The 22,583-nt window shown below is 41.4% G+C and overlaps 1 protein-coding gene across 5 annotated transcripts in view; it reads right to left on the reverse strand.

Moving 5' to 3' along the window:
* Nucleotides 1-13,015, reverse strand: part of LOC144250104 (dihydropyrimidinase-related protein 2-like) — a 236,670-nt gene extending 223,655 nt beyond the window's left edge. Inside the window, exons 1-5 of one of the 5 annotated variants that reach the window (XM_077792495.1) lie at nt 12,842-13,015; nt 7,085-7,193; nt 6,803-6,930; nt 5,861-5,985; nt 3,847-3,922 (exon numbers count right to left, since the gene is read on the reverse strand). The gene's annotated coding sequence lies outside the window, so the exon portion shown is untranslated. Of the gene's footprint in view, nt 1-3,846; nt 3,923-5,860; nt 5,986-6,802; nt 6,931-7,084; nt 7,194-11,321; nt 11,411-11,503; nt 11,583-12,504; nt 12,566-12,686; nt 12,770-12,841 lie in introns of those variants that run through there. The other 4 variants (XM_077792496.1, XM_077792499.1, XM_077792498.1 and 1 more) reach the window with 4 other exon arrangements.
* Nucleotides 13,016-22,583: the final 9,568 nt, after the last annotated feature.

Raw genomic sequence — 22,583 nt, forward strand, 5'->3', positions numbered from 1 at the left:
AAAAAAAGAAAAGAAAGGCTGGCTTTTATCCTCTAAACTTCAGCAGCTCCAGGAAGGAGACAGAAGTACTGTGTAGACAAATTTCAAAGTGAAAGAATGTCACTGAAGAACTATTACCAGCAGTGGTCTAGTTGATTCAAATTATCAAAGGGTGGGTTTTAAAAAGCAGGGAAGTGAGCCTGGCGAGGTGGTACATGCCAGTAATCCCAGTGGCTCGGGAGGCTGAGGCAGGAGGATCGTGAGTTCAAAGCCAGTCTCAGCAAAAGCAAGGCCCTAAGCAACTCATTGAGACCCTGTCTGTAAATAAAATACAAAATGGGGCTGGAAATGTGGCTCAGTGGTTGAGTGCCCCTGGTTTCAATCCCCAGTACCAAAAAAAAAGAATCAAGGAGGTGAAATTTCCAGATTGTGGAGACAAGATCATGCTTGAATACACCCAGTCTCTATCACAAGATTAAGCACCTACCTCATAAAAACTCCCCTTAATGTTAATTAACATAGTAAACACTTTCTCTATACACACACTTATCTCCCCCAACTGCTTTTTTTTTTTTTTTGGGGGGGGGGGTCCTGTAATCACAGATCATTGATTCTCAGAAAGACCAACATCAATCCTATCTTCATTCCCACAATTAACTTCCAAACCGAAATTGTTTCAGTTTGGAAACTGAAGAATGAGCCAGACAAAATTATCATAGACAGAGAACTTGTTAGTCATAGAAACAGGGAAGTAATTCTGAAGTTTGTTAAATTGCTATCATTAAAAAAGTTATTAGTCCATTGTTATATTTGGTAATTATTTAAAATTAAAATGAAACAAAGCAATCGAAGTGAGAAAGCAGAAGATAAAAATTTACCAAAATATTCAAAAATTTGCAATAACTCTACTTATTCTGTTATTTTTTTTAAAAAAAGTAATAAACATAAGCTATCCCAATTATTAGTTTTTTAAAGTGGATCCCAAATGCAACCGTATATATATTATCCATATCTTTAGAAAGTTGGGTAGATAAGTAAAATTTTTGTTACAATATTATTTTAAAACTAATAGAGAAAATGCATGAATTATCATATACTACTACCAGCAATATAAAATTATTAAAAAATAAAGGAATGTTTTAAATTTAACTTCCCTCTATCCCACCTCCCTCGATAAGTGTTAAGCACTCCAAGAAGAATTATAGCAAGGAAAATATTTGTCAATAAAGATGCTGTCAATATACGCATTTCATGACCAACATATAAATCCATCAATAAATGGTAAAATTTTATATATTTTATACACACACATCATATATTTTATTATATATATAATAAAATATAGAGGGTGCATTCTGAAGTGGCATGTTCGGGCTTCATTCTTACCCTATAATTCTTGTTGAATGGTGCAATGGGGTGAAATCATCCTGGAAATTTGCATTGGTGGAGTTAGAAGAATCGACATCTTTCCCAGATGAGTAACAAATACCATGTGTGTAAATATAGTTATTAATTGGTAATATAGAAATATATATATCTCCATCCCAGACACTAAATAATAAAGGCTAGAAATAATGTTGGAGCAGGTTAGGGCAACTCAATTAAAAGGACAATTTATCAAGAATGCTGGAAGTTCTACATACCAGCCTGGCACTTGCAGTTCCACCTACGCAGGAGGCTGATGTAGAGGATAACTTGAGTCCAGGTGTTAGAGCCCACCCAGGGCAACATGTAATGTCGTGTGACCCCATCTCCAAAAAAATGGCTACAAAGTAGTATGCTTTACAATCAATATCAACTTTTCAATGAACAAATATTAAAACATTTTAACTGAAGAGTTAAGTCAGCATTAGAGTCTATGACAAAGACATTAATTTGTTTATTTAAAAAAAAATGCTAACAGCCAGTGAAAATGCAACATTGAAGGTTAAAGATATCTATGGAACAATTCAACTTCAATTTTTTGAATTCATAAAATAAATATTATCACAGGTTTCTAAAAACATCAGTGACTGAATTTCAGAAAAAACAAATCACTAGCCAGGCATGGTGGTGGCATGCCTATAACCTAGTGTCTCAGGAGGCTGAGGCAGAAGGATCCCAAGTTCAAAGCTAGTCTCAGCAACTTAAAGCGACCTGTCTCAAAATTAAAAATAAGAAGGGCTGGTGATATGGCTCAGTGGTGGAGCACCTCTTGGGTTCAATCTCTGGTATCAATAAATAAATTAAAAAAAAAAATCACTGCCCAAAATTCTTTCTACACCTCAGTTCCTCAGTTCTCTTGACACTGGCATCATGTTGTATAGTGCTTTTTCTCTGAAGCAGATAGGCACCAGACTTTAAAAAACAAAAAACAAAAAAACAGTACTATTGATTGAGTTATGTTCTCAGCCCTTTATTTTCAATTTTGAGACAGGTCTCCCTAAGTTGCCCAGGTTGGCTGCAAACTTTTTTGCCTCAACCTCCTGAGTAGCTGAATTACAGGCATCCACCACTTTGCCCAGCAACATTTAACATTTTTATCATTTAACTTCTGTACTTGACAACTCCTATAACTGGTACCTCAATATACTTATATATACTAAGTTAATCAAAAGCCAACATTAAATAGCAAACTTACGAGCCAATTCCAGGGGCACATTAAAAATCAGTGTTTGTCATCATGAATTATGCAAATCCACTCACCAATACACATATATGTAAATATAAATTTGATGAAAAAATATTAGTGTTCATGAAAAAATGCAATGTAACTATTATACTAATAATTCTTGTTTAAAAAAAAAACCTACAGATGAAGGTGTATTTTTAGTTAACATTTAATCAAAATTGTGTTTTCTGAAAAATATTTAAGTACATATTAAAATACATGTCTTCTTTTAAATCAGATATTCTTAACAGGGGTATGCATTAGAGACCCCGATATAAATGTTTAAAACACATATTTAAACTAAACACTTAGATTTGAATTCTCCTATACTCAACCTTAATTTGCACACTGATTAAAAAAAAAAAAAAAAAAAAAAAAAGAATCTATTTTGACTACAGGCCAAAGGCTGCAATTACTATTTATTTCTGCTCTAAGTTTGCTCCACTAGACCCAGATCCTGTCAGTCACAGACCTATTTTTAGTTCAAGGGCCTTCCAAGTAGGAACAAGCTGAAGCTCTCCCCCATCTTCCCATTAAAAAACCTGCAGCTTAGAGTCCATTTACTCATAAGTAAAAAATAGCTACCTTAATTATTTCTATATTTCATCTCTTATTAACAAATGAAAGTTGATATGCAAACATTAAATCAGAAGAACACATTTTAGGTTCAATATAAAATCCAAGATTCATTTTACAGCATTAATGATTTTATTTTATTATGGTAATCATTATATTATGACTTTATGCAGAAACTAATAATGGCATCCACTGAAAAATCCTTTTGAATTCCTAATTGGGTCAAATTATTTAAAAATTAACTATGCCTATTATAGTAAAAAGTAAGGGGAAATCTCCCACAAAACACAGTAAGACTGTTTTATAATAATAATAATAATAAAAAGTGCTAAGAAATTGGCTAGTGTATTAATTAAGCTCCCAAGAATAAAGTATCTCAAAATTGTTATGCCAGGTAAAAGCTACTGAGATATTATATGAGAGTATAGAACAATCATCATTAGCTATGAGAAATGTTTCTGCTGTTGTTAAAAAGGATATATAACACTTGGCTTAATTTGTCTTCAAAATTTTACTTTTGTGAATTTAATACATAAAAAACTAAGATCAATTACTAACTACTCAACACAGGTTTTTTTGTGTTACACACATAATTCATTAAACAAATGCAAATGATAGTCACAAGGAAAAGAGCTTCTTACCTTTCGAATAACTTGTTGCTGCTGTGCATGCTTTGCTCTTAATTCAGACACCTCCTTCCAAAGGGACTCATTCTCACTATTATAATTAAAAAATAAATAAATAAATAAGATTTAGTCAGAAAACCAAACCCCAGTATCTTAATTAAGAATACTAGAGAATTAAAGAACACAAACCTAGAGAACTTAACTATGTTTGTTTTCACTATGATATGTATTTTTATGAGACTAGAAAGCTGGTTCAATAATACAGGAATGACAACTATCTCAACACAACTCCAGAATCATTCCTTTTTTTTTTTTTTTTGAATCATTCCTTCTTAAATGTATTATCTGCTATTCATGGCAAAATATACAAAACAAAAAACAAAAAACAAAAAAAAAAAACCACTTAAAACACACTTCTATATCCATATAGTAGCAAGCAATTTACTCCTTTTGATAATGTGGTTCACTACTTTTTTTAATGTTCATCACTTAAGTGAGGTTAGACTTTGTGAATCACCTTAGGGGAAAAAAGTGACATTTACTGAACAATTGATGTGCTTCAGGCACTATGCTAAACGTTTCAATTAAGCATTTAAATTTCTCTAAAATCAGCCAAGTAAGGAAGAATTGTCTTGAAAGATTAGGACATTGAGGTACAGAGAATTTGTGGGAACCTGCCCAGTGTCACACAGATAATTCTATAACTGTTAAAGCCAAACTAAAGTGAGACTCTCAAACTACCTTGATAACTGTCTCAAACAAGCATATGCAAGCCACTGTTTTATTTTGTTAAAAGATGGAATATTCAACAATGTCAAACCAATAACTTGCCCAATACTAAGATTTTTTTCCTTTGCTGTTTCTTAATTGAAACTGCACTGTCATTAGCAGAGTGAAAATGGTGAGAAGATATAAAAGATAATCTACCAATTAAATAATTTTCAACTTTTGTTAATCTCCACAAAAGCTATTTTTCTCAGTCTGAATTATTACAAAAAGAAATGTGGATTTAAATACAGAGGTATATGAAAAGGAGATTTTCTTTAATACTTACTTACTGAATAACTGCTATATTTTTTCAGACACACCTTTAAAGATGCTATTATCTGCCTACTAAAGGAGGAGATCATTGCCTCTAACACTTAAAGGATGATCTGGGGAGCTAAACTGAGATTCAAAGAATTAGGTCAAAGTATAGCCAACAGACACATCCTCAGTGATTAAATAAAATATGCAAAATGGAGAAATTTATATTTATTCAAAAAAAGAACCAAAGCCCAAGGTTACTTTAAAATATAGTTAGGAATATGCAAATCAGTCCATATCTGAAATGGGTAAAGAATACATCAAGGAACTACTCTCAAGCCCTTGGAAACTATTAAAGGGAAAAATCTCAGCTGCTTCCTAAGAGTAGTAAAATACCTCTCTCTCTCTCTCTCTCTCTCTCTCTCTCCCCTCTCCCCCCCCTCTATTTTTTATATATATATATATATATATATATATATATATATAAAAATAAACTTATTACTTTGGTAAGTTAGGAAAACCTATCAAGTAATGTCATAAAACAAAACAAAGCATCTTTTTGAAGAAAAAGGTTTAAATAACATTCTCCCACACCTATGCAGAACAAATATCAAGTAGGGCAAATCTCTTGGGTTCTTTTATTCCCAACTTTTTGTGTCCTGTTTTTTCCTAATAGAACTCATGGAAGAATTTTAAAGGAGGAGAAGGGAAAAAAAAAAAAAAAGGATGAGTAATATATAAGATTTTTTGTATGTGCCCTCTTTTGTTTGTGAACACCTAAGTAGAAATGTATCTCCTACACTAAAGACTTATTGTTTCTTCAGTAATATTTGTTTATCAAATTGTTTTGATGTTCTTAGGTTCATACGTGATCCTGACCATCACAATTAAAACATATTATTAAAGTTAAGTCTATGACTACAAATCAAAAGTAATAAGAACCAATGCACCAGACAACTCCAACACCCAACACATTAGTATTATATTTGGAAGAATGGCTTACCTTTTTAATTCTGAAAGTCCGGACTCAATTGTTTCCTGTTTTACTTGAACCTTCTGAGCACTACTTATAATTTTTGTTAAATCTTCCTGGCGAATTTTATTTTCTTCTGGTTTTGAAGACGAAACCTTCCAAAAAGCAAATTTAGAAAATCAAAAATACACGGCACACCCATGATTATAATTCAAAGCTTCCCTATTATAAGAATTTTTTGTGATCTACTCAAAGGGAGATTTTGTTCTAAAAGCCCAGGGTGGAATTCTAGGAAAAGAATACACTTCACAGCTCATCCAGAGAGAAAGCAAGAAATAATCAGAAAACAAAACAAAAAAAAAAATTTCTTTAAGTTTCCATGAGCAGTAACATCTTAGGGTTTTTTTCTTTTTCTTCTGCCAAATTCCCTGTAAATTTCTCAAGCCTTTTTATTACCACATTCCACTTTTAATTAAATTTATACAGTAATGGCTACATGGCAGGTCATTTTCTTTCATGGTTTACAGCCCTTTTATGGATTTAGTAAAAATATCTTATTTCAGCAAAAGATATTCATTCAAAAATGTAACAATTAATGCCTATCATGTACAAAGGACTTATTCTGTACAATGGATATATATCAATAAACAACAAAAAAAGTCCTACAGTGAGGACTTTTTTTCAATCAACACAGGAATGAACCTTCCTATTATAATAATGACTCTTCATCCTCAATCAGAATGTTGTAAGCATTTTCCTTTCATCAAGAAAATGAAGAATGAGCTCTCACTACAGATGAACACAGGGAAAGGTGGAGGATAGAAAATTTAATTAAAGTTTTATTGGTCTGATTCATTCTAACAAAGAACACCTGTGTATTTTCTGTACATTCTGCATTACAATAGCTAAAACTGCTCATTGGTCAATCATACATGTCAAAATCTTAGCTAAATAATGTTAACAACAACTCACCTTCCTTTTAATGTTCTCCAACAAGTCATCCTGGCCTTGTTTGAAGTAAGGATGCTGAAATTCAACAGGACCATCTCTTTCCTGCTTTACTATTCCAGAGTCAGTATGTACTACTTAACGGAAATCATCTGAAAAAGATTGAAAATTTACTCAGACTGGAATTAGACAACAGTCAAAAAGTCACACTGCTTGTGTGGAATTTTCCTTTATCAGCTTAATGAGAAAAAAATGGTTTAATCAGTAATTGGTTAGCAGAACAAATAAACTGCTGTCCATACTTACACATATTTAGTTGCCTTACAAAGCTTGCCATGTTATTGTGCTTGAAGTATTTTGGAAGAATTTCTTTTGCAAATCTTTGTTCATCCAAGACCAGAAAACTTTGGCCATTCTAAAGAAAACCAGAAAAGGTCAATTAGTTAAGGTTCTCTGGCACACTCATATATATGAATCCCAAACCTGTCCTGACCAGTCCTTCCATGATACCTTCAAATCAAAATTCTATTCCTGATAATGGCAACAACAAAAAATTGCAAGTAAGTGCCAAACTGCAATTAAATTTTTTGATATCTACCTGACACCAAATACTGCATTATATCATTAGCATTTCCATTAAATAAGAAAAATAGACCATTTCTGCTATCTGTATAACAATAAAATAAATAAGATCAATTAAAAGGAAACACATTTTATCAGTATCTGTAGTAGACACTATACTAAGATGCACTGATTACAAATCAACTGCAAAACTCTAAGCTATATGTTTACTACATTAACACTGAAAGTTAACAGTGGCCAGGTGAGGGGGCCCAAGCCTGTAATCCCAAGATTTTCTCTGTGTAACAAAACAAGCAGCTATAGGCAACATATAAATAGACTGATCACGGCTATGTTCCGATTAAATTCATAAAACAGATGACTGGCATTTGGGCTGTAGTTTATCAATCCTTGCTCAGAGTTCTAAATGTCAGATTTCCAGTAAGTTCCACCAGTCCAACACAAATGACTTCTCTTCCATTCAGTGAAATATGGCCACACTTTCCCCAACAAGGCCAGGATCCAAGCTTTGAGGGAAGTGTCCCTACTATGGCATTATCATAGCTATACCAACACTGCCTGTTCCTACTAACTACTCCTATATTCTTTAGAGTTTTCTTTACTCCAATTCCTATGAAATAGTAATTCTATTAAACTTTCCCTATTGAAAATATTCTGTGGATGTTGTCTTTTGATTGGATCATAACTGACAGACTGTTAACCTGTTTGCTCTCCTTTATGGTACTTATCACTGCTCAGTTATTCATATTGGCTTATTTTATCTATCAGTACCTTCTACTAGAATGTAAACTCCACGAACAAAAGCACTTTGGTTCACTACTGAATAAATTCCTAGTACCTAGCATACTGGGCATTAACAGGTCCACAACAAATATTTATGATTAACTTACTAAATGAATCTTTAGTTCAATAAACTCAATCATATCTGTCGAATCTCAACTCTTGGATAATATCAAATAAAGATGAAAGTTTCTTATTTGAATTTGCATTGTCTTCCTCACACAAAGCCCTCATTCACTCCTATCATTCTGTGTCTCTACTTTGGTATTCCTTCAGTCTCTACTCTAAAATTAATAAATTACATCTTTGAGTACAAAAATTCAACCTTATTGCCATAAACCCATGAGGCTCAAGCAATTCAACAGTGAATTCTCCCTTCTCCCTAAACATTTTACAAGGGTCAGAAAGCCATTACTGAGTGGGACAAGAGATTGGTACCTTCTCCTCCATCCTTACCCATAAATGTTGGCAAACTTTCCAAAAGTAGTCAGTAGCCATTGCTAATGCCTAAATTAAACTTTTGGCACTCTTAGTGTAGAATGCTCAAAATGTTCTTACAAATAATCTAATACTTTAGGATCACTGAAAACAATTTCCAGAATACAAATGTGCAACTTTAACAAGTCTGTAACTTCTCAATGTTCACCAATTATTTCTTAAGTCTTTAACTCCTCTTTTACATATACAAATAAAAATAATTTGCAAATGAGTCTTCCAACTTTTTTGCAGGCCCATCTAACTTGGATTTTACCCTTACTTTGCCATGTTTGTGTTTCACTCTAGAACATCGAAACAATGCAATGGTTGCCAGGATATTCAAATTCCTTCAAAACAGCTAGAAAACACTACAGTTTTCTGGTTTGCTCCCTCCAACTCCTATTTCTCTATTCATCTGTGCTGATTTGAGAATACTAGAGAATTGCCAAAAGGCACAAAAAAGTGGAACAAATGGGTATGAGGTCTCTAGTGAAATCGTGCATCCTTCTCAAGCAATTTGAGAAACAGAGACAAAGGTAAGAACACTGACCTTATAGTAATTTCCTTCTTTTATGGTACTTTATAATAATTATCAACAGTCAATAGCAGTAAAAGCTGTTCTTCACTATCAATGACAAGAACTTTCATTTAACCTCCATAACCTCTTGTCTCTGTATATCAGGTTTCCCCAGTTTCTTCCTAGCTAAACATGTGTCCTTCTCTTTAGGATATATTACATTTAAAAACATGCTTTAGGTTGTCTGAAAATACTATCTCTTTTCTTGACTGTGGAAATAAATTGTTTACCTGAACAAAGAACTATTATATGAAATTTTGAAGTTATGGGAAATGTTTTAAAAAAAAAAAAAGACAACTTTTTGTTTCGGGAGAGAATAAAGGAAAAACTGAAATATGTATAGTGTGTTTTTCTTAAAGACCTTGGATCTAAAGACTTATTAAAAATTTTGAGTCAGTAACAAATTTAGTATAATTTTGATCATTCACAATATTATTTCTGTTTAATGAAGAGAGGATTATTTCACTTAATTTTGTCAAATTTCAAGAAAAACTAAAGTTACGTAAGTCTTTAGAACTGTTAAGCCAAATTTTCCAAACTGCAGCTGGTGAGTTTTCTGTCCTTGCCTTACACTCAAGTTAGAGATTATTTTCCGCCACTGGGGGAAAAAAATGCCTAAAAGATTGCTTGGTTCCCAAAACATCTGCTTCTTCGAAAAGGCCTTAATACGATTTTCAATCAGATACTATAAATGCTAAATTACCTCAACAGAAGTGCAGTACAAGTATGGGAAAATAAATAAATAAAACAGAAACAACTATAAATAGCAACTTTTGAAAGATGTGGGTAACTTATTTTGGTTTTTCAACTAACATCACTGTTTAAAAGTTTTACCTTTCAGTGTCAGCACTGCTTTTAGAAAATATGTGTGACAGCATGATTGAAGATAGGCAGGTGCACTAAGCTACTAGGTTAGTACTAGATAACATTTATCCAGATTTATCCACTAACTTGTGAAGGATATCATTTTTTTTAAAACAGAGAGAGGGGAGAGAGAGAATTTTAATATTTATTTTTTAGTTATCAGCGGACACAACATCTTTGTTTGTACGTGGTGCTAAGGATCGAACCCGGGCCGCACACATGCCAGGTGAGCACTACCACTTAAGCCACATCCCCAGCCCCATGGACATCATTTTCGTATACAATTAAACATGGAACCAGGCATGATGGAGCACACCTGTAATCCCAGCGGCGCAGGAGGCTGAGGCAGGAGGATCTTGAGTTCAAAGCCAGCCTCAGCAACAGTGAGCCACTAGGCAACTCAGTGAGACCTTGTCTTTAAATAAATTACAAAATAGGACTGGGGATGTGCTTCAGCAGTTGAGTGCTTCTGGGTTCAATACTCGGTACCAAAGAAATAAAATAAAAATTAAATATGGTGCTAATCTCTATATTAACTTTAGTACAGTTGGTGGAGCTCAGAAATCTATGTTAGAAGATTGACCTTGGGGATCAGAAATCCATGTTAAGAGGCTGATCTCCAATCTTGACTAGCTGTGTAACTATAGCTGAGTAATCCAACCTGTCTAAGCCTAGAATCCTCAATTATGGTGGGTGAGATGGAGTTAAACTAGATGATCTCTAAAATTCTTTTCAAATGTTCTTTATCATTTCTACCACTAGCAGAGGGATTTCACTCATTCATCAAACACTAAACACTTATTGTAACTCTGGCACAGACACGAGTTCATTTTCATTTTCCTACTGGTATATTAGAAAAATGAGTAGTTAAAATATACACTAAGCTGGGCACAGTGTCCCACGCCTGTAATCCCAGTGACTCAGGAGGCTCAGGGAGGAGGGCTGCAAATTCAAAGCCAGCTTCAGCAACTTTTGAGACCCAGTCTCAAAATAAAGAATAAAAAGGGCTGGGGATATGGCTTAGCAATTAAATGCCTGTGGGCTCAATCCCCTGTGCAGAAAAAAAAGAAAAAAAAAGCTGACTTAATAATTTAATAATGGAATAAAAAATTACTGTCTTATGTCTTTGCCTTAAAATTCATGAAATTAAGTATTTGTGGATGAGTATGAAACTCTGCAATTGATACTGCAGGTGTGCGTGTGGTCAGGTCGCTAACCCCGCGCCCAAGAGCCCGGCCTGGGTCTCCGGGTTCCGATCCCTACCCGAGCCGGATGGAGGATGAGTGGGCAATAACGCGGCTCCCGCGCCGGAGGTCCGTCGCCTGCCCAGGCTGCGCGGGGCCGGTTCCGAACGCGACCCGGCCGACCGTTACAGGTCGCCCCGCCCCCACCCCGGCGCACGGCGAGCGGCGCGGCTGGGCCCCGGCTCCCCTCGTGAGCCATACCAGGGGTCCTCTAGAGGCTGCGCGCACAGGCCGCGCGCGGTGCCGCACAGCCGCCGTGCGCCTGGCAGGGAGCGTTGAGCCGCGGCGGCGGCCGCGCTGCCGGAGGCGGCGGTGCCGCACAGCCGCCGTGCGCCTGGCAGGGAGCGTTGAGCCGCGGCGGCGGCGGCGCTGCCGGAGGCGGCGGTGCCGCACAGCCGCCGTGCGCCTGGCAGGGAGCGTTGAGCCGCGGCGGCGGCGGCGCTGCCGGAGGCGGCGGCAGCAGCTGCTCCCCGAGAACGCCCACCACGCAGGCGCAGCAGCCCTCGGCCCTGCCCCCCAGCCAGCCCCGCGGGCGCTAGCAGTAACAGGTGTCAGACATTATCAAAAACTCCATACCTGAAAATATTCCCAACTAAGTGATCATCTACCGTTAAGAAAAACCCAAAATGCCTCATGAATTGATTCCAATAATCCAAGTGCCTACTAAAGTAAATGTGGTGTCGATGTTCATGATCATCCTGTCTAGAATCTGTGTGTTTGGAACTAGAAAGGGTCTCGGGCCATGGAGGCAACCCATCCGTCCATGCATCTTATCACAGAGAAACTTAGAGCAGACTGGATAAGAGGCTGGAGTGGGGTCATCCTTGTTTGGAAGCAGAGTCATGATCAAATACTCTAGGCACCCAGACACCATTCTGCGGGCCACTGTTTGGGGAAATTCGGTAATTCACCCTTAGCTCCTCATCAAGTTACTCAACACCGTCTATTAGCACTTTCATCATCATAATTATAAAATACCCGACTACACACATGGCCGTCTCCAAAGAACACTTTGCCATTTTCTATTTAATGTTTGAAAAAGCCACTGATGAGCAACAGCCGGCGTTGGAACCTCTGCCTACTCCCCCGACAGCTCACCTCAGAAAAGATGCCAGAGGCAAAGCGAGGGCTGTGTGCGTGTGGTCAGGTCGCTAACCCCGCGCCCAAGAGCCCGGCCCGGGTCTCCGGGTCCCGATCCTTACCCGAGCCGGATGGAGGATGAGTGCGCAATAACGCGGCTCCCGCGCCCGAGGTCCGTCGTCTGCCCAGGCTGCGCGGGGCCGGTTCCGAACGCGACCCGGCCGACCGTTACGGGCCGCCCCGCCCCCACCGCGGCGCGCGGCGAGCGGCGCGGCGGGGCCCCAGCTCCCCTCGGGAGCCATACCAGGGGTCCTCTAGAGGCTGCGCGCAGAGGCCGCGCGCGGTGCCGCACAGCCGCCGCGCGCCTGGCAGGGAGCGGCGAGCCGCTGGCCGTGAGGGACCACCCCGCGGGAGGGAGCGGGAGGAGGCGGTTCGGAGGCAGCGGTGCCCCGACCATACCTGGCTCCAGGTGGTCAACTCCTTGGTGTGGGTTTCCTCCACAAACGTCCACAGCTTGCTGAGGAAAGCCGGCACGTTCCAACTCTGCTTCAGGAACTCCGAATTTTACACCCGAAGGAGGCGGCGGCGGCGGTGGTGGTGCTGCCGGAGGCGTTGGCGGCGGCAGCAGCAACTCCCGAGAACGCCCACCACGCAGGCGCAGCAGCTCTCGGGCCCCGCCCCCAGCCAGCCCGGCCGGGCGCTCAGCTAGACTGGGAGGCCCGGCGACCGCACATGACAGACAAATCTCTGTGCTCCGCCCATGCGCGCTGGTCTCGCGCCGGTCCTCCTCGAAGCCAGTCCTAGGCCCCGGCGGCGCCACAGAGAAAAGTGATTGGATGCTGCCGGCGTGATGGGCGGGAGTTAAAGGGGACGCTGCCCTCTCATTTGCCTTTTATACGGGAGGTTTCGCTGTAGCGGACCTCCAGTTAGGAGAAGGCGCTTAGTTGTTTCTATTGGGAAGGGCATTGAATTCTCTGGCTGTGTCAGAAAGGGCAAAAAAAAGCCATCAGGGGCTTTTGAGTCCTTAGTTTAGCAAGCAAAGTGTAATTTGCATCTGGGTAGTGGAAGGGATAAATCACGTGAGGCAGAGGGCAGCTTTCCAATGTGATGTGTTAGGCCCAAATAGAAACTGTTAAAATAATGAACCTTATCCTTAAATTTTAATTAGGGGAAAGCGACTCCTTTAAAATATTTATCGAAAAGAGGAATTCAAACCATAACTATTTTGTAAATACGGATTACTGTATACCAGGCACTGTAATAGGCATGCTGTTACATGTTGTGTATAATTATGCAAACATCAGTGCCTACTCTGTGCCCAGCCTAAAATGAATTAGCCTAATTCTTTTCTGGGGAGGGTTAAGGAGAGTGAGGGGGAGTTTAGGAGGTGGAACAGAATTAAACCCAGGAGCACTTAACCACTGAGTCACATCCCCAGTCCATCATCATCATCATCATCATCATTATTATTATTATTTTGATGTAGGGTCTTCCTAAATTGCTAAGGGCCTCACTAAATTGCAGAATTTTAATTCTCCTGCCTCAGCCTCTGGAGCTCCTGGGTTTACAGGCCTGTGCCATCAGGCCCAGCTCATTGTCTAATACTTTATATTATTTTAGTCAAATTAATTGTTCCTTCAGGTACACTGTAGGTACATTTTTATTTACCCAAAATAGTTTGGCATATGGAAAAAATTATTGGGCAAGGAAAAAGTAAGTCTGAGTTTGGGTTCAGCTTCAGGGACACTTTAATGTATGTTAAAGTACACTGGTACTGTGTCATTTGGAAGAATTCTTTAATGTATCTGCAAAGGTTTTTTCCCATTTCTTCCTTGGAGATAAGAATATATTTTCCTATAGTTTCCCTAATAATATAGCTGAAAAATTCTTTGAAAGTATGAAGAATTGTGCAAAAATAAACTTTTAGCTTTTACAATAGTCAGCAAAAAATAAGATTTGCAAATAAAGATAATTCACTATAGAATTAGTTTCCTACCTAGGTATATGTAAAATAGTCTATTTTTTAAAATGTACATAATTTCCAATGAGCACATATTGATTGAATACTGACTTTGTGTTCAGCACTGGCTTATTCACTGAAACAAAATCAGATGTATGAAGGGATACAAGTAATAAAGGATTTTTGATTAGCTTTTAAATATGACAAGGGCTTTACAGCTCTTATTCAATCCCCACAACCATCCAATCATTGAAGCTTCAAAGTACCTGATTCAGATTCTGATCCAATCAATTATGCAAAAATCTGATATCAACAGTGTAACCAGACTTAGTGATTAATAATTATTTTCAAGGATAAGAAGACTGAAGCCAAAGATGAACTACACAGAGGTTTCTACCTACATTCCTTTCTGGACAATGTGTTGATTTTTCTCCATTTTGGAATGGTATTTACCAGATCTAGTGCCTCTTACATCAAATGTGAATGAAAATACCTCCTATACTTACTTCACAGAGTGAAACTCAACGAACTGACATTTTTCTCCACAATCCTACAGATACCTTTCTAAAACACAAATCTGAAAACCTTATCTTCTCTTTGAAGTCATTCAGTGGCTTCCCATAATTTCCAGAACTAAGTCTAAACCTTTAAGATGGCATGAAAGACCTTCAGTGTTCTGATACTACCTACTATTCCAGTCATGGTCCAGCACTCTTCACACCTTAGCCTGAGCCACACCTGACTGCTTCACTGCTGTTATTTTACAAGTCACATTCTTTCACACCTCTGTATATTTCCACCACTGTTGCCTCTCCTGGAGAGCCTTTCTGGTTCCCCATTATACCCTAGATTCCTCCTTAATGTTCAAGGTCAGTTGTGAGCAGATCTCATCTCTTTGGTGAAATCTTCCTTGGTGATCTTTATTGTAGCACTTATTACATCATATTGAAATGTATGTGCCTTTTTATACTGGACTATGAAAATACTTTTAATATAAACACTGTCATAATTACATCCATTCACCTACAAAGCTATCACAGTGTTTTGTATACATTAAACTCAATAAGTGTTAGTTGAATAAATCAGTGAATACACAGATAAGTGCTAACCATCCATTTAGTCAAGCTTCCTTTTCCTTGAAAAGGCCAGGATAGAACTGAATGACTTCTGACCGTTTAGATCAAAGTCTGAATCAAGGACTCGCTGGGACACATTAAAGACTTGCTAATTAATGACAGAACTCTTGCTTTATAAAGCCCTTATACGTGGTGATTGTTAGATTTGCTATAATTTACTCTAAAATACTCCTACTTAAACAGTAATATGTAGTGTGACCCTTAATTGTAATTTGCACCCTAGGGATAGTTAATGGTTGAAATACTCTAATTAAGAGTACACACTCCAGAGGCATTTGGTTAGCATTTGAAAGATGTAACAAATTCCTACTCTCTGAAAGCATTCTTTCTTTCTTTCTTTTTTTTTTTTAAATCAGCATCAAAGTTTTGTTAATTAGAATAATATATGTGAAAATGAATTTGTGTGTGAAATGAGTGAAGTTCAGGATATTTGTGTTTACTAAAAACTGTGTACACCTCCACTTTGGACTAAATTGGGAATCCTGATACTTGAGCAATAACACCCTTCTTCTGAAGGTGCCCTTGTCCCTGACCTTAGGATTCTTATCCTCTTAATCAAAGCATTTGGGTGATCTGGGGCGAAAGTAAAAATGGAGGCTCTCCTACAATTTTTTTTGCCATAGTTTTCATAAGACATAATAGGTTAGGGATGTGGTAGAGTGAATGCTGGTAGCATGGGTCCTTGGGTTTGATCACCAGCACAAAAAAGAAAAAGAAAAAGGACATGTTTGGTAAAATATCCAAGAAGATCAAATTTAATTATTATTGTCTGGTATTCTGTTAATGGAACAGTGATGTTTAAAATCATTAATGAATAAAGACATAATTATTAAATCATGTTTATTCCATATAATTATTTTTTCTTGACTTTATTTCAACTAAGTCACTGATTAGGCTGTCATCATCAAAATTGTTACATAATCTGTGTTGTATGGATGTTATTGATGTTATTGATCAAAAATGTAATTGCACTCAAAGCACAAATGTATTTAAAAACCAATCTATTTTCTAAAATTATTAAAAATAAATGTTGAATGTTGAAAAATTAGGTATGTTCATATTTTAAGTTATATTCAGAATTGTTACAAAATTAAAATTCAATAAATTATATTTAATAAATTTTAATTTTTAAAAACTATTCACATAAATATCATATTTTAAATTTAATATTTTGAAAGAAAATCAAATGGATTAAATGCTTCAAAAAATAAACTCTCTTTTACTCTGAAACAGTTCTGTCTCTGGCATGGATAGAAAGTAGAGCGCTCACCAGTAGTCCTGGGGTGCCGTGTCGCTGGGGTGCAGCCACTCCACGGACCAGCCCAGCAGCGTCTGCAGCTCGCTGGTGAACTCCACCAGATCCAGCAGCTCCTTGCTTTCGGGGTTGAAGGCTTCCAGGTCTTTGGAGCAAGAGAACAAGAGGCTCGCAGAAACCTGCCAGAAGAACTCTGCCTCGGCGATCGTGACAACTTCCACATTGGGAAAATTGCAGCGGAATATTCGGACATTTTCAACTTCTTGAGCACGTCGGAAAGCAGCAGCCAGTTCCGTGGCCTGCAAAAGAGCAAGACTAGCGGGTGAGTTTCTGGGGAGGCTGAGGCAGGAGGATGGCAAGTTGGAGGCCAGACTCTGTGATTTACTGAGGCCCTAAGCAACTCAGCGAGACCCTGTCTCTAAAGAAACATCAATTTAAGAAGGTTCAGGGCTTCCACTGCTGATGGAAATTAACTGGCTGAGTCCTGCTCATCCAGCTGATCGCCCACTGTCCCTGTTACTGGGGGAAGCAAGTCCGCGTCCCAACCTCTTTGTCGTCTCCCCAGACTCTCACCAACAGAGCATGACAAACGCAGTAGGCCCACATCCCACCCTCTATCCCTCAATCTTTCTGGAGTGACATTTTAAGAAGGTGTTACATTCCTTATGTACACCCTGCCACACTTTCCGATTTCCGTCACTGTTTGTGATGGCATACATGTTCACAGCTTTAGAGCCTGAGAACCACCTTACTCATGAAGCACCTTTGGTAGCATGAAGGCACAGCAGCCTGACTTGGACACCCCAAGACACTAACTACCCCAGATCACAGGGGCCAGACTGGATCTAACCAAACCTGAGGATCAAGATTCCCCAGTGTCACATATCCTTAGGTGAGAAGGTAGTATGTCACTGAAGGCCATCAGACCTCAAATGACTGGGAGGGCCCTATGGTGACCTGTTGGAGTCTGAAGAAGGTGGTGCCTACCAGGAACCCCTTTCCAAAGTGTTCAGTGACTCAAGTATCCAGAATGCTGACTCTTCTGTGAAATTCTAGCTACTGACTTCAATGCCCCTTGGTCTCGCGAGGGTGACTCGAACCTTCTTCAACTGAGAGCTATCTGTATTCTGCTGCACCATCCTGGTCAGCTTAATCAAGCTGACGCGTGCTCTTTGTGGAAGAGGCTGATGGCAGTATCTGAGGTCCATGGACGTTTGAGAACTCACCCACCCACCCGTCTGTTTACAAGGGGCCTCTCCCCCACCCCCGCCACCCACATGTGGCCCCAGCTAGGAGCCATGCTCACCCCTGAGCAACGGACACTTGGATGTTGTAGCACGGCAAGAGGGGGCTTTCTGAAAACTCAAATTCAAACACGTCGCTGTAGGAGTCGTCGTGGTCATCCTGGTCTTCAGGCCCAGGGGGTTTGCTAAAACATCATACCCGCTTTCATCATCGGGTTCTAATATGGGGCAAGAGAGAGGGGGAGGAGTCGGTTAAACCAGAACGAGGGGGGTCCTAAATAACAAGATTCTCTCCGGCTGGGCCCTGCTTCTGCTGCCCACCGCCCCCTGCCCTGGCCCACAGACTGGACCCCGCCAACCCATCCCCTCCCCAGAGACAGCAGGAGAACCAAGCTGCTCACCACAAACAGAGCTGCCGTAGAACTCCCAAGTGCCACTAGAGTCATCATCTCTGCCACCCTGGAGGTCATTTAAATAATCTGCAGAGAACGGGAAGAAAAACAAGACAAACACCTCCAGGTGAGAACAAAACGATGTGCACATGGGGGGGCACCCCCGTGCAGGTATTTTGTCCCCTCAGTTCACAACAGGCTGGCCTGTCCCCTCCTGTCTTCCCATTTGGATCACCGACGCCGTATCCGCAGCCCTGTTCTCCGTGGAGTCTGACAAGATCTGGTCACCTCTTTCCCCAAGGCACAGATCCACCCTGGCCCCCGACACCAGAGCTAGACTGGGGAGCGAAGGGGTCTTCCAGCCTCACACCCCAAAACAAAGTAGCATCTTCTGCGTGGGCCCTTTCTTTGATGCGCTGAGCAACCAAGGGGAACAAGGCCGGGCCACCAGGCAGGCAGGGGCGTTCCTTGGCGGAAGAGTCTGGTAAGGAACTGAGCCGCAGTGTCTGGGAGCACCCGGGGCTGAGAAGACAGGTCAGCCCAAGACCACGCACCGCAAAGTGGCCCAGAGAATCCCGCTCAGGGGACGTTTGAGTCATTTCACCCAGACTCATGATATAAACCCCAAGTGCCATACTCTAGTGAAAAATGCATTTGAGGAAAATGCAAATAGCTTTAGGAAACATTTTAGAATCTTCAAGCAAAGAGATCAACTGGCCTCGCTAGCATAGGGTCACCTCATACCAAAGGCCCAACGCCCGGCTGCTGTCACTCAGAGCTTTAAAAAACCCAGCCTTTTTGGTTTCTGCCCTGTCACATCCCAATCTAAAAGTAGCTCCTGCCATCTGACTTGTGGCGTTCCTTGGCAGGAAGAGTCTGGTGAGGAACTGACTTAGTGCTAGGGATGGAACCCAGGGCCTCGTCCGTGTCAGGCAAGAGCTGTACCACTCAGCCACACCTGCCGGTGGCCCCCAATCTAACTTTTGGATGAGAACATTGCTTGGGCTCTGTCATACCTGTGAGAAACTTCTCCATCAGTTCGCTGTGGGTCATTTTCATGATGGTTCTACCTGAGTATGTAGCCAAAGTGGGATCAGCACCGTAAGAAGCAAGCGGACAATTTCCAAGTGGTCGTTCTCCACGGCATCATGCAAAGGCCTGGGGACAGAGGCATGACGACGACATTCAGACTAGGCCCGTGCCACTTCCTCCCAAGTAGTCTCATTTAGTAACAGGCACACCGGGCACAGGGGTGCCACAGGCTGCTGGGCCTCCTGGGTGTAATATCTCACCCAGGAGGGGAGTAAGGTGAGCAAGGTCGTTGCTTTTGCAGAAGGGGAGGCTGAGGCACAGGGATGGGCCCAAAGCCCTGCAAGTAATTACTGTCATTTTGACACTTGACTTCACTCCCAGGCCTAAGGAGGTTGTCAAGCCTAAAATAAAAGTCTTCTCAATGAACTGCAATTGCGATTCGCCAGGTAAAGGAAACTGACTGGGATTAAGAGAAAACAACCCAATCTTCACACAGGCCAAGGCACAAGCCATTGCTATAGCATCCAATGGGGGCGGGGCGGGACTCCACCACGTCCAGTGTCCAGTGCACAGACACTGTTCTGAAAGCCTGGCTTGGGCCATACACTGACCACTGATGTGCAGGGCTGGGTGAGGTGTGTCCTCGGGAGGGTACGGAGCCCCCCCCCACTGCCCCCAGCCACGCCCCATTCTGAGGGAATGCCAACTGCCAAGTGCAGAAGACCAGAAGCTTCTGTGGCTCCTTTGTCCGGGAACCTCATTGCCCTGCCTCCAGGCGGGGCCCTAAGGTGCTGGAGTCAGGAAGACGCTTGAGCTGACTCAGACCTGGGTCTCTGACCAACAAACTGAGGTCAAGGACAGGGCGAGGGCCAGGGCCTGGGATGTGGGTGGTGAGGCAGGTCCTGTGGAACCGGTGGAGGGAGGGCAGTTGGCTCTGTGTGTGTCTTAGGACTTCCGGCTCACAGATATTTTTAAGTAGTGATTTCAGAGACAGTGATAAGCAGCCCAGGGTCTTAAAGGCCACAACCCTGACCATTCACACAGACCTTGACATTTTTTTTGGGGGGGGGGGGGCGAGGCAGCGCTCTGGTCCATGGGAGCGCTGCAGCCCTGGCCAGGAGTGGGCCAGAATTCAAATAGGCCAGAAAGGTCTGTTCGATTCAATTCGAGAATTCAATTCCCTCTGTGGTTCTTCCCAAGGTTTCCAGGTACCCTGAGAGCCATTGTCTTGGCCCTGCTGGGCCAGGCCAAGGCAAGACACACTACTGACCTGGTTTCATCCTGGGCACTGCAGTTGACATCAGCGCTATATTCAAGGAGGTGTCGCACGATGTTGAGCCATCCTCGAGCACAAGCTTCGTGCAGGGCACAGTAACCTGCGTTGTCACGGTGATTCACATTACAAATCTTGTTCTCCAGGCAGTACAAGACCACTTCCTGTGGGGCGGAGATGGGAGACACCACTGGATCACCACAGTGACCTCACCAGGGGAGACTGTTTTGCAGTATTCGAAGACTCACACCCCAGGGCCCCAGAACCCACGGTGGCTTGGCCAGTTCAAGGATGGTGTCATCCAGGGCTCTGTAGCCACTGACTTTGGGACCTGGCTAGGAGCCAATGATGCTTCAACTTTTTCAGTCTCCATTTCCTCCTCTGGAGGAGCCCACACCCAGGGTGGTGAAAGGGTATAAGCAGACTCACAAAAATTCTTAGCCTAAGCAAGGCCTGGGTTTCTACTGCACTACAGAGTTCTTTCTTTCTTTTGGTACCGGGAATTGAATCCAGGGATGCTTGACCACTGAGCCACATCCCCAAGCCTTTTTTTTTTTTTTCAGAGTAGAAATTAGAAGTTTATTAAAGGACAGCAGAAAAGACTTCTCCCGGAGGAAGAAGGGGACCCAAGCGGTGGAATCCCCCAAGCCTTTTTTTTTTTTTTAATTGAGAGACAGGACCTCACTGAGTTGCTTAGGGCCTTGCTAAGTTGCTGAGGCTGGCTTTGAACTCGGGATCCTCCTGCCTCAGCCTTCTGAGCCCCTGGAATTACACACACAAAAAATCCTTATCCCAGTTTCCAGCATGAGGTCAGAGGGATTCAGCTGCTACCATTTCAAACAAAGCATTAGCAGGTATAAGGGCATTCTCATTTCTCAGGCCACTTAACAGGCAGGAATGGGGGGGGCACAAATCTAGATGAAAAGTGGGATCAGACGGGCACAATGGGGCACGCCTGTACTCCCAGCGGTTTGGGAGACTGAGGCAGGAGGATCACGAGTTCAAAGCCAGCCTTAGCAACCAACAAGTTACTTAGTGAGACGCTGTCTCTAAATTTAAAAACTCAGAATAGGGCTGGGATGTGGCTTAGTGGTTGAGGGCCCCTGAGTTCAACCCCTGGTACACACACACAAACAACACAAACAACAACAACTCCCCAAACCAGGATGACCAAGGCAGAACACCCCCCCCCCCCAAACATAGGAGGTTAACCAGGACAGAGAGGTGTGTTCATAGGTTCAACAGATGGCAGAGGGTGTGTCTAGCGTGCTCAAGGCCTGGGTTCCATCCCCAGAACCTTGGGGGGGGGATGACATAAAGGCTTCATACAGCCCCACCCCCTACCTTCCTCCACTGTCCCCCCACTCTGGGCTGGATCAATACAATATTTTCTAATTTACTTAAGCTAACGACAGGAATCTGGTAGACCATCGATGGCAACCTACCCATTTCCAAAATGAAACGAAACGAGCCTCCCCTCCCCCCTTGCAGAACGTGCTCTGTGTCAACAGTTTGCTTGAGAATCACTGGTATTAATCTTCCTTCTTTGGCGTGTTAAAATATTAATATGAACCGCTCCCAGTAAGCCGAGCAGTAATTTATGCAATGCTTTATTACCTTGATTAAGAAAGTTTTAAAACACACTGAACACTATCTGCTACCAGAAATCAGGTTTCAGTATTTCCTGTCGCGCCATGCCCAGCGGAGAGCTGGCAGGGACTGAGAATGGGGGGGCGGCAGAGCATGGGGGGGCCTGGGGAAGGGGGATCCCCGCGGTCTCTCTTAAACTCTTGGGTCGCTCATCTGTAAGGCCACCCAAGGATGTGAGGTGTGTTCTGGAAAACCTTTTAGGCCCTTTTCTAAGACAAGCCAGCCAAAGGCGAGGGCTGGCTTGGGTGCTAACTAGAAT

This window comes from Urocitellus parryii, chromosome 14 (genome assembly GCF_045843805.1).
Source record: "Urocitellus parryii isolate mUroPar1 chromosome 14, mUroPar1.hap1, whole genome shotgun sequence".
NCBI lineage: Eukaryota > Metazoa > Chordata > Mammalia > Rodentia > Sciuridae > Urocitellus > Urocitellus parryii.